We start from the raw sequence: 9728 nt of genomic DNA on the forward strand, positions 1-9728 counted from the left end.
GACCTTAGGTGAATCCCTCATTCTAAGTGTCTGGAAGAAGTAATTGAACCAAAGTCATCTGTCTTTCTCACAGATAAAGGTGCCAAGTCTGCCACTTTTAAGAGAAGGTCCTCTAGTTTCCAGCCTTCTCCAATCTTGCAGCATCACCTTGGCTGTATCTGGGAAGTGGGAGATAAGAGTACTCTGCTTCTTATCTATAGAACACTGGCTCTCTGGCTGTAGACCTAATTTAGATTATAATCTCCTAGAACCATGTCTAGCAGTGCCACATAGGAAAAAGCATAAACTGTGGTGTCAGATAGACATAGGTTCTATTTTCAGCTCTGCCACTCACCAGTCACATGAGCTGGAGCAAGTCATTAACCTCTCTGAGCCTCAGTGTACTCATGGGGATTGGAGTCCCCACCTCACAGATTATAGGAAGAATTAAGTGAGGTGATGTGTGAAAGCCTCACAGCTGTGAGGGCTGAGACTGGGCCAATTTGCTCGCCATTTGTAGTTCAATGCCTGGCACAGAGTGTGCCCTCAATAAATACTTGTTATAATTGAATGAATGAGTAGGTACCTAACAAACCGTAGCCAGGTATCCCTTTGTCTGCACTGATTCTGGCTGATCGCAATGATACTCTGCCCTGACACAGTCCAAAAAAACCTCACTGAATCGAATCCTGAGATGGTGGCACACTAGTCTAATGTGCCTGGGAGATTGCATCATGTCCCACAGGTTAAAGGGGGCTTGTGTGAAACAAAAGTTTCAATAATATTGATTGTGCCACTGAGGAGTTTAATATAGTGCTTCTCAAACCTTAACGTGCCTCCAAGTCACCTAGGGCTCTTGTTAAAATGCAGGTTCTGCCTGCCATCTTTCTGTGCCGTCATAATGGTGCACATGAATGTCCTGACTGATATTCTCAAGAGCATCAACAATGCCAAAAAGAGAGGCAAATGCTAGGTTCTTATTAGGCTGTGCTCCAAAGCCATCGTCCAGTTTCTAGCTGTGATGATGAAGCGTGGTTATATTGGCCAATTTGAAAACACTGATGATCACAGGGCTTGGAAAATTGTCGTGAACCTCACAGGCAGGTTACACAAGTGTGGAGATCAGCCCCATGTTTGATATACACCTCAAAGATCTAGAAAAATGGCAGAATAACCTGCTGCCATCCAGTCAGTTTGGTTTCATTATACTGATAACCTTAGCCGGCAGCAGGAACCACGAAGAAGCGAGACGAAAACACATGGGAGGGAAAATCTTGGGATTCTTTTTCTAGGGATGTAATACATACAATGCAAATAAAATGCCTCAATGGGGGGAAAAAAAGCAGGTTCTGAGTCAGTAGTTCCAAGTGAAGGTCGGACAAGTTCCCAGGTGATGCTGAGACTGCTGGCTTGGGGAACCTCATTTTGAGTAGCAGGGGTCTAATACAGGGGTGAACAAACGTTTTCTGTAGGGGGCCAGACAGTAAATATTGTAGCTTTGTGAACCGTATGATTCCTGCTGCAACTGCTTAACTCTGCCAGTACAGAAAAAGAGCGGCCATAGACAACATGCAAATAAATAGGCATGACAGTGTTCCGATAAAACTGTATTTACAAAACCCTGGGGCAGACTGGATTTGGCCTGTGGGCTGTAGTTTACCTACCCTTTATCTAATATAGTTAAAATCAGCATATCATTCTTGTAATGGACATCAGTGAGCTTGTCACCTGAGCGCCCAATAATTCCCTCTTATGTGGTAACTTCCCCTTCCTCCAGATCTACCTCCCCCTCCCCACAATCTATATGATGCCAGGAGCAGAGCACCCACTACCAGGCTCTCATAACGGGACTCTGACTCCAGATTCCAGCAGATTGGTTCAGGGTGGTGGCACAACTCCAAGGGGCATCATTCACATTCTAGTCCACAGAATGTTGTGCTCCAGGGCTGCCCTTTACATGGAAAACAAGGTGAAGGCCTCCTTAAGCTGTGAACCTGGCTGCACTGGGTACCTGACTAAAGTGGACTACTCATAGCCTTTCCTTAAGATTCCAGAATTAGGTCTAGGAGACTCCTGTTTTAGTCTGTCCATCTGTTCTCTTAAATGGAGGATACATACGTGGAGATGGAGCTTTTTTTTTTTTTTTAAATCTGTTTATTGGAATACACAGAAAGTTAGTAGAGAGAAAGAATGAAGCATATATTCAGAGAGAAACAATGGTGAGAGCTGGTGAGAGGGGTTTCCTGGGTTTTCAATAGCACTGCAATCACCGGCTCCAGGTCATCCCTGAGGTCCAGCTGCATCCTTGCCCTTGGGTTCTAGGAGAGGACATTATATAAATTCATTTTTCTTTTGCTTAAATCCAGTAGAACTCTGTAGCATGCAAACTACAGTCCTAATAGCATTAGTAAGTAACAAAAAAGTTCTTCAGTAGAATTCAAATTTTGTAGGATTTTTTTTTAAATCAGTGTATAGATTGTTGCAAGAACACATTTTTTTTAACATCTTTATTGGAGTATGATTGCTTTACAATGGTGTGTTAGTTTCTGCTTCATAACAAAGTGAATCAGTTATACATATACATATGTTCCCACATCTCTTCCCTCTTGCATCTCCCTCCCTCCCACCCTCCCTATCCCACCCCTCCAGGCGGTCACAAAGCACCGAGCTGATCTCCCTGTGCTATGCAGCTGCTTCCCACTAGCTATCTATTTTACGTTTGGTAATGTATATATGTCCATGCCACTCTCTCACTTTTTCACAGCTTACCCTTCCCCCTCCCCATATCTTCAAGTCCATTCTCCCAAGGGCTTATGACTTTTTTTTTTTTTTTTTTTTTTGTGGTACGCGGGCCTCTCACTGTTTTGGCCTCTCCCGTATGCGGAGCACAGGCTCCAGACGCGCAGGCTCCGCGGTATGTGGGATCTTCCCAGACCGGGGCACGAACCCGCGTCCCCTGCATCGGCAGGCGGACTCTCAACCACTGCGCCACCAGGGAACCCCCAAGTCCATTCTCTAGTAGGTCTGTGTCTTTATTCCCGTCTTACCCCTAGGTTCTTCATGACCTTTTTTTTTTTTCTTAGATCCTATATATATGTGTTAGCATACAGTATTTGTTTTTCTCTTTCTGACTTACTTCACTCTGTATGACAGACTCTAGGTCCATCCATCTCACTACAAATAACTCAATTTCGTTTCTTTTTATGGCTGAGTAATATTCCATTGTATATATGTGCCACTTCTTCTTTATCCATTCATCTGTTGATGGACACTTAGGTTGCTTCCATCTCCTGGCTATTGTAAATAGAGCTGCAATGAACATTTTGGTACATGACTCTTTTTGAATTATGGTTTTCTCAGGGTATATGCCCAGTAGTGGGATTGCTAGGTCATATGGTAATTCTATTTTTAGTTTTTAAGGAACCTCCATACTGTTCTCCATAGTGGCTGTATCAATTTACATTCCCACCAGCAGTGCAAGAGTGTTCCCTTTTCTCCACACCCTCTTCAGCATTTATTGTTTTTAGATTTTTTGATGATGGCCATTCTGAAGGGTGTGAGATGATATCTCATTGTAGTTTTGATTTGCATTTCTCTAATGATTAATGATGTTGAGCAAGAGCACATATTTTTGTTTGAAACTGGATCTTCCTGACAATAGAGTACGTGGTATTTCATAAATATTAAAGTACATCCATATTCTAATGATCCACATAGTAATACGTCATTTTGTCACTTGTATAATAATTCTTGGCCCCTTGCTTTGGTTAGGGTTCAGCGGCAGAGAAAACTATTCACTTGGGCAGAAAGGGATTTAGTGCAAGGTATTAAATGGCTTACAATGTTGCTAGATGGGCTAAGGAGACTCCAGGCTGATCATCATGGGTGAGTTCTCCAGTGCACCTGGCAGAACTGGGCTGTGAAGGAGGCTGCTGCTCCTACCAAAACAGGAGACCCACCTGCTGAATCAGAGAGTAACCGCTCATAGGCACTAGCTCTGGAATCCTGCCACCTCTTCCATACCAGGAAGTTACCTGCCAAATTAGGGAGCCATCACCTCTGCTATCTGAAGCCTTGACCAGGGCTGGAGGATCTACTTTCAAGGTCCAGATCAAACTGCTTCCCTCTAAACCATCAGAACCAGCAAAACAGATGCCTCAAACTCTCCCTCTTAACTGTTCATTTTCAGGTTCCCGATGAATGCATCTGAATGAAGGAATCTTTGTCTCATTCTGAACCCTAGCAGCAAAGGAGTCTGGGAAATGTAGTTTTAAACTTTTCAGTCTCTTCATTCCAGGAAGACACACTGTAATAAGACTGGAACAGATGATGAATGAGCCAGTCCACAGAATTTGCCACACCCCTAATTGACCACACAGTTGTAAAACAAAAATTATATTTTTGTGAAGAAAATGTAAATATGAGCAAACAATAACACAGTAGTTCACTGCACTTGTCAGACTGATGCTACATAACTCAGACTTCCTCTCTTTTTGCCAGATAGCATTATTAGTTGTGTATTCTTGCCTACTTAGGCAACTGAAACAGCTTTTAACATCTCAATCATTATGACAAGTGAAGAGATTTATTCACTCATTCACTTATTCAACAAATATGTTTTCAATGCCTGCTGTGTGCCAGCCATTGCTTTTGTGCTGCGGCTATAACAGGGAACAATGAATGTTACATACTACTAGGTCAAGATTCCCTTTGAAAATTCCCTCTGTCTCTGTGAGACTGAAAGGATCCTGGGGGTTCTGCTGACATAGGCAAAAACAAAGCAGTTGCAATGGTAAATGACCCTTAAGTACTTGGCCTTTTAAACCCAAAAGGTGCAAACATTTGATCAAAGCATGCAGTAACTTTTAAGTCAACTTTATTGACATAAAAACTGTGTAAAAAAATCTACAGTAGAGATTTTTTTTAATTAATTAATTAGGTTGTGCCAGGTCTTAATTGCAGCAGGTGGGCTCCTTAGCTGTGGCTCACTGGCTACTTAGTTGCAGTTCACTGGCTCCTTAGTTGTGGCGTGTGAACTCTTAGTTGCGGCATGCACGTGGGATCCAGTTCCCTGACCAGGGATCGAACCTGGGCCCCCTGCATTGGGAGCCAGAGTCTTTAACCACTGTGCCACCAGGGATGTCCCTAGAGATTTATTTTTTTTAAAAAAACCTGTCTTGACCAAAATTTCATCATGGTTTGAAGATCCTTAAGAATTTTGCCTTGTCTGCTTTACTTTTATGCCAACTAATCTTTGGTAGTGTGTAATGGAAGAGCAAATATAATTAATCTTTCCTTATACTGAAATCACTCAGATAAATGCAGTCTTTAAGGGTTAAGTATTTTTGCTGACTTGTTTGCGTTTTTTTCTCCCATTCATAAGGATGAAAAGGTATATATACAAAGTGAAATGCAGAGAAGATGTAACAGGAAGTTTCAGGCACCAATTAGAATCATTACTGATGTCATTATTGACTGATGCCAAACCAGAAAAAAAAAGAAAACAAACAACAAAGGTGTTCATGAATTTGCTGATTCATTCATCCAGTAAGTATTCATTAAAAACCTATTATATTAGTTATCTCTTGTTGTGTTACAAATTTCCCCAGAACTTAGATGCTTAAACCAATAATAATCATATATTATCTCACATAGGCAGCAACTTGTTGCAGTGGTTCCGTCTTAGATTCTCTCATAAGGTTGTAGTCAGATGCCGGTCAGAGCTGCATCTATCTGGAGCCTTGACCAGGGCTGGAGGATCTACTTTCAAGGTGCTTTCCTCCCATGACTGATAACTTGGTGCTGACTATTGGTGGGAGACCTCAGTTCCTCTCCACGTGGGCCTTACCACAGTGTTTCTTGAGTGACCTCACAGCATGCCCTGGCTCCCCCTGAGCAAGTGATCCAAGAGCAAGAAAGCACCAGGATGAAGCCATATTCTTTCTATAACCTCAGAAGTCATATACTGTCACTTCTATCACATTCTATGTGTTAGAAGCAAGTCACTAAGTCTGGTCCACATTCAAGAGGAGGAAAATTAGACTTCTGCCTTGAAAGGGGAGTGTCAAAGCATTTGTGGACATATTTTAAAACCACCATACCTATTATGTGCAAATACTAGAATACCATGTGTATAAAACAGACATGACCCTCATAGAATTTACAGACAAGAGGAGGAGAGAGGCTTTAATTTAATGAGCACACAAAAAATTGCAAAATTACAACTGTGATAAGCTCTGTGAAGGAAAAGTACACAGTGTGATGAGAGAGAATAATAGGGGAGCCTGGGGTGTCCTGAAGGAGGGATGTTTTAGTCAAGATCTGAAGGATGAATAAGAGAGGGCACAGAGGGACTTCTCTGGTGGTCCAGTGGTTAAGACTCTGTGGTTCCACTGCAGGGAGTGTGGGTTCGATCCCTGGTCAGGGAACTACGATCCTGCATGCCATGCCGCGAGGCCAAAAAAAAAAAGAGAGAGAGAGAGCAGAGAGAAGGGCATGTTCTCCTGTGAGAAGAGAAGAACATGCGAGGATGGAGGACCTACATGGTGGCTGCAGTGTCTGGAGCAGAGAGAGCAATGAAGTGAGAGGAGGGTGGTGAGAGAGGCAGGGACCTACCATGAGTCGAGCTCTGGGTCTGAGTGGCTGTTCCACGTGAATCTGGGGGCAGATGCCCTGAGTCGTCTAACCTCCCTCCACGTGCTGCACCCCCAGGTGAAGCTGCAGGGGCCACAGTACTGTATTATTGCCAAATCACCACAAGAAGGCTCCCAGCTATGCTCAGCCGGTGTGTACTTCTTTCACCAAGGAATTCTCAGGACGAATCCGATCCAAAAGGGTCACCCTACCTTTGGAACTCTCCTTCTCACCTATTCTCTATATCCCCTCAACTGATCCAGCACTCCTTCTTGGTCTTGCTCCCCAATCATTCCTTTGTATCTTCTTGAACTTCCATTCTGAAACCTATAAACTCCCTTAGATACCTACATTCCCAAGTTTTTCTTAGACTGGAACCTCTACCTTCTGCCTAACTAAAGCCTGGTAGTCCCTTGGGAGTACCACATCTCTCCCTCTCTCTCTCTCTCCCCCTCCCCAACCCTTGCCTGCTGCCAAAGCTTCCTCTCTAATTGATCATCTACTGAAAATTGGAAAGTGAAATCAACGTCCTTCTCACCGCCATGTACAACTTCCAGACCTTTACTACTTCTCCCTCTTGTAAAAGAAAAATTATGTGCCTTTGAAGTTTCACCTCACCCAGGTTTACCACCATCTTCTCCCCCCCAACAAAACTATCATTTTCCATCCTCTAAAGACTTTGGCATATGATTCAAGACTTCCTCTTATTTACAACTCCTATTACCCTTCTGGGTAGTACCAGTACCCACATAGCTAAACCTTCAAGTGCCCTGGGCTCTCAGTTTCCTTGACTTCCTCACTGTCAATGACTATTTTCTCCATTCCATCTGAGCCTCCCACGTCCATGGTTACATATGGACCTTGTCATCATCAGAATCCAATCACTGCCTAAATAACTTGTTCAAACATCTCATTTTTGAGAGGGCAAACATCACAAGACCCTCTCATTCCAGCTTATTTATTTAAGAATCCCCATGGAAGCCATTCTTGGCCTTATCAGAACCTCCAACTTTATTAGCTTTGCTCCATTCTGTCCATCAGCACCCTCCTTGTTCTATCTCTGTGATCATTCTCTTGTAAATACCCTTGACCACCCTACCCCTTTTTCCTGGCTGGGAAAAAAAATCCATCCTCATGGGCTCTTGAGCCTAGTTTCTACCTCTCTTGCTTTCTCAGAAAGCTCACTCTTTCTATTATCCCCTCCTCCGACCCCCACACCATCTCGCACATCTTTAACTTCTCCCTCTATAGCAGAGACTGCTAGCTGTTCACCAAACCCATTACTTCCTCTTCCTGGGCACACAGCTAGACTAAATTTCCCAACCTCTCTGGCAGTTAGGTATGGAGTATGGTTCCGTGTGACTGATGTTATCTGTGCTGAAGTGATAGCTGCAACTTCCAGGCCAGACCAATAAAAACATCCCTTGGATATCATTCATGCTCCTTTCCCTTTCATGGCTTGATGCAAACAAGCTTGGAACCATAGGAGTCTTGTTCAAGGTGAGTGAGTCACAAGATGTAGGAGTTCATGGTCCTGAATTACAGTCTGGAGCAAATCTGATGCTTTAGATTTTAAGTTTTCAAGACATAAACTTCAGAGACAGCCTCATCCACCAGAGGGCACACAGCAGAAGCAAGAAGAGCTACAATCCTGCAGCCTGTGGAACAAAAACCACATTCACAGAAAGATAGACAAGATGAAAAGGCAGAGCGCTATGTACCAGATGAAGGAACAAGATGAAACCTGAGAAAAACAACTAAATGAAGTGGAGATAGGCAACCTTCCAGAAAAAGCATTCAGAATAATGATAGTGAAGATGATCCAGGACCTCGGAAAAAGAACGGAGGCAAAGATCGAGAAGATGCAAGAAATGTTTAACAAAGACCTAGAAGAATTAAAGAACAAATAAACAGAGATGAACCATACAATAACTGAAATGAAAATTACATTAGAAGGAATCAATAGCAGAATAACTGAGGCAGAAGAATGGATAAGTGACCTGGAAGACAGAATGGTGGAATTCACTGCTGCGGAACAGAATAAAGAAAAAAGAATGAAAAGAAATTAAGACAGCCCAAGAGACCTCTGGGACAACATTAAACACAACAACATTCGCATTATAGGGGTCCCAGAAGGAGAAGAGGGAGAGAAAGGACCCGAGAAAATATTTGAAGAGATTATAGTCGAAAACTTCCCTAACATGGGAAAGGAAATAGCCACCCAAATCCAGGAGGCGCAGAGAGTCCAATACAGGATAAACCCAAGGTGAAACACACTGAGACACATAGTGATCAAATTGGCAAAAATTAAAGACAAAGAAAAATTATTGAAAGCAGCAAGGGAAAAATGACAAATAACATACAAGGGAACTCCCATAAGGTTAACAGCTGATTTCTCAGCAGAAACTCTACAAGTCAGAAGGGAGTGGCATGATATACTTAAAGGGAGGAAAGGGAAGAACCTACAACCAGGATTACTCTACCTGGCAAGGATCTCGTTCAGATTCAACGGCGAAATCAAAAGCTTTACAGACAAGCAAAAGCTAAGAGAATTCAGTACCACCAAACCAGCTCTACAACAACTGCTAAAGGAACTTCTCTAAGTGGGAAACACAAGAGAAGAAAAGGACATACAAAAACACACCCAAAACAATTAAGAAAATGGTCACAGGAACATACATATACATAATTACCTTAAACGTGAATGGATTAAATGCCCCAACCAAAAGACACAGGCTTGCTGAATGGATACAAAAACAAGACCCATATATATGCTGTCTACAAGACACCCACTTCAGGCCTAGGGACACATACAGACTGAAAGTGAGGGGATGGAAAAAGATATTCCACGCAAATGGAAACCAAAAGGAAGCTGGAGTAGCAATACTCATGTCAGATAAAATAGATTTTAAAATAAAGACTGTTACAAGCGACAAGGAAAGACACTACATAATGATCAAGGGATCAATCCAAAAAGAAGATACAACAATTATAAATATATATGCACCCAACATAGGAGCACCTCAATATATAAGGCAACTGCTAACGGCTATAAAAGGGGATATCGACAGTAACACAATAATAGTGGGGGAATTTAACACCTCACTTACACCAAT

General features: G+C 42.6%; 1 pseudogene; it reads left to right on the plus strand.

Moving 5' to 3' along the window:
* Positions 1 to 880: 880 nt before the first annotated feature.
* Positions 881 to 1280, plus strand: LOC137210402 (small ribosomal subunit protein uS8-like; annotated as a pseudogene).
* The last annotated feature ends 8448 nt before the right edge of the window (positions 1281 to 9728 follow it).

Source organism: Pseudorca crassidens, chromosome 2, assembly GCF_039906515.1.
Source record: "Pseudorca crassidens isolate mPseCra1 chromosome 2, mPseCra1.hap1, whole genome shotgun sequence".
In the NCBI taxonomy this organism is placed as follows: domain Eukaryota; kingdom Metazoa; phylum Chordata; class Mammalia; order Artiodactyla; family Delphinidae; genus Pseudorca; species Pseudorca crassidens.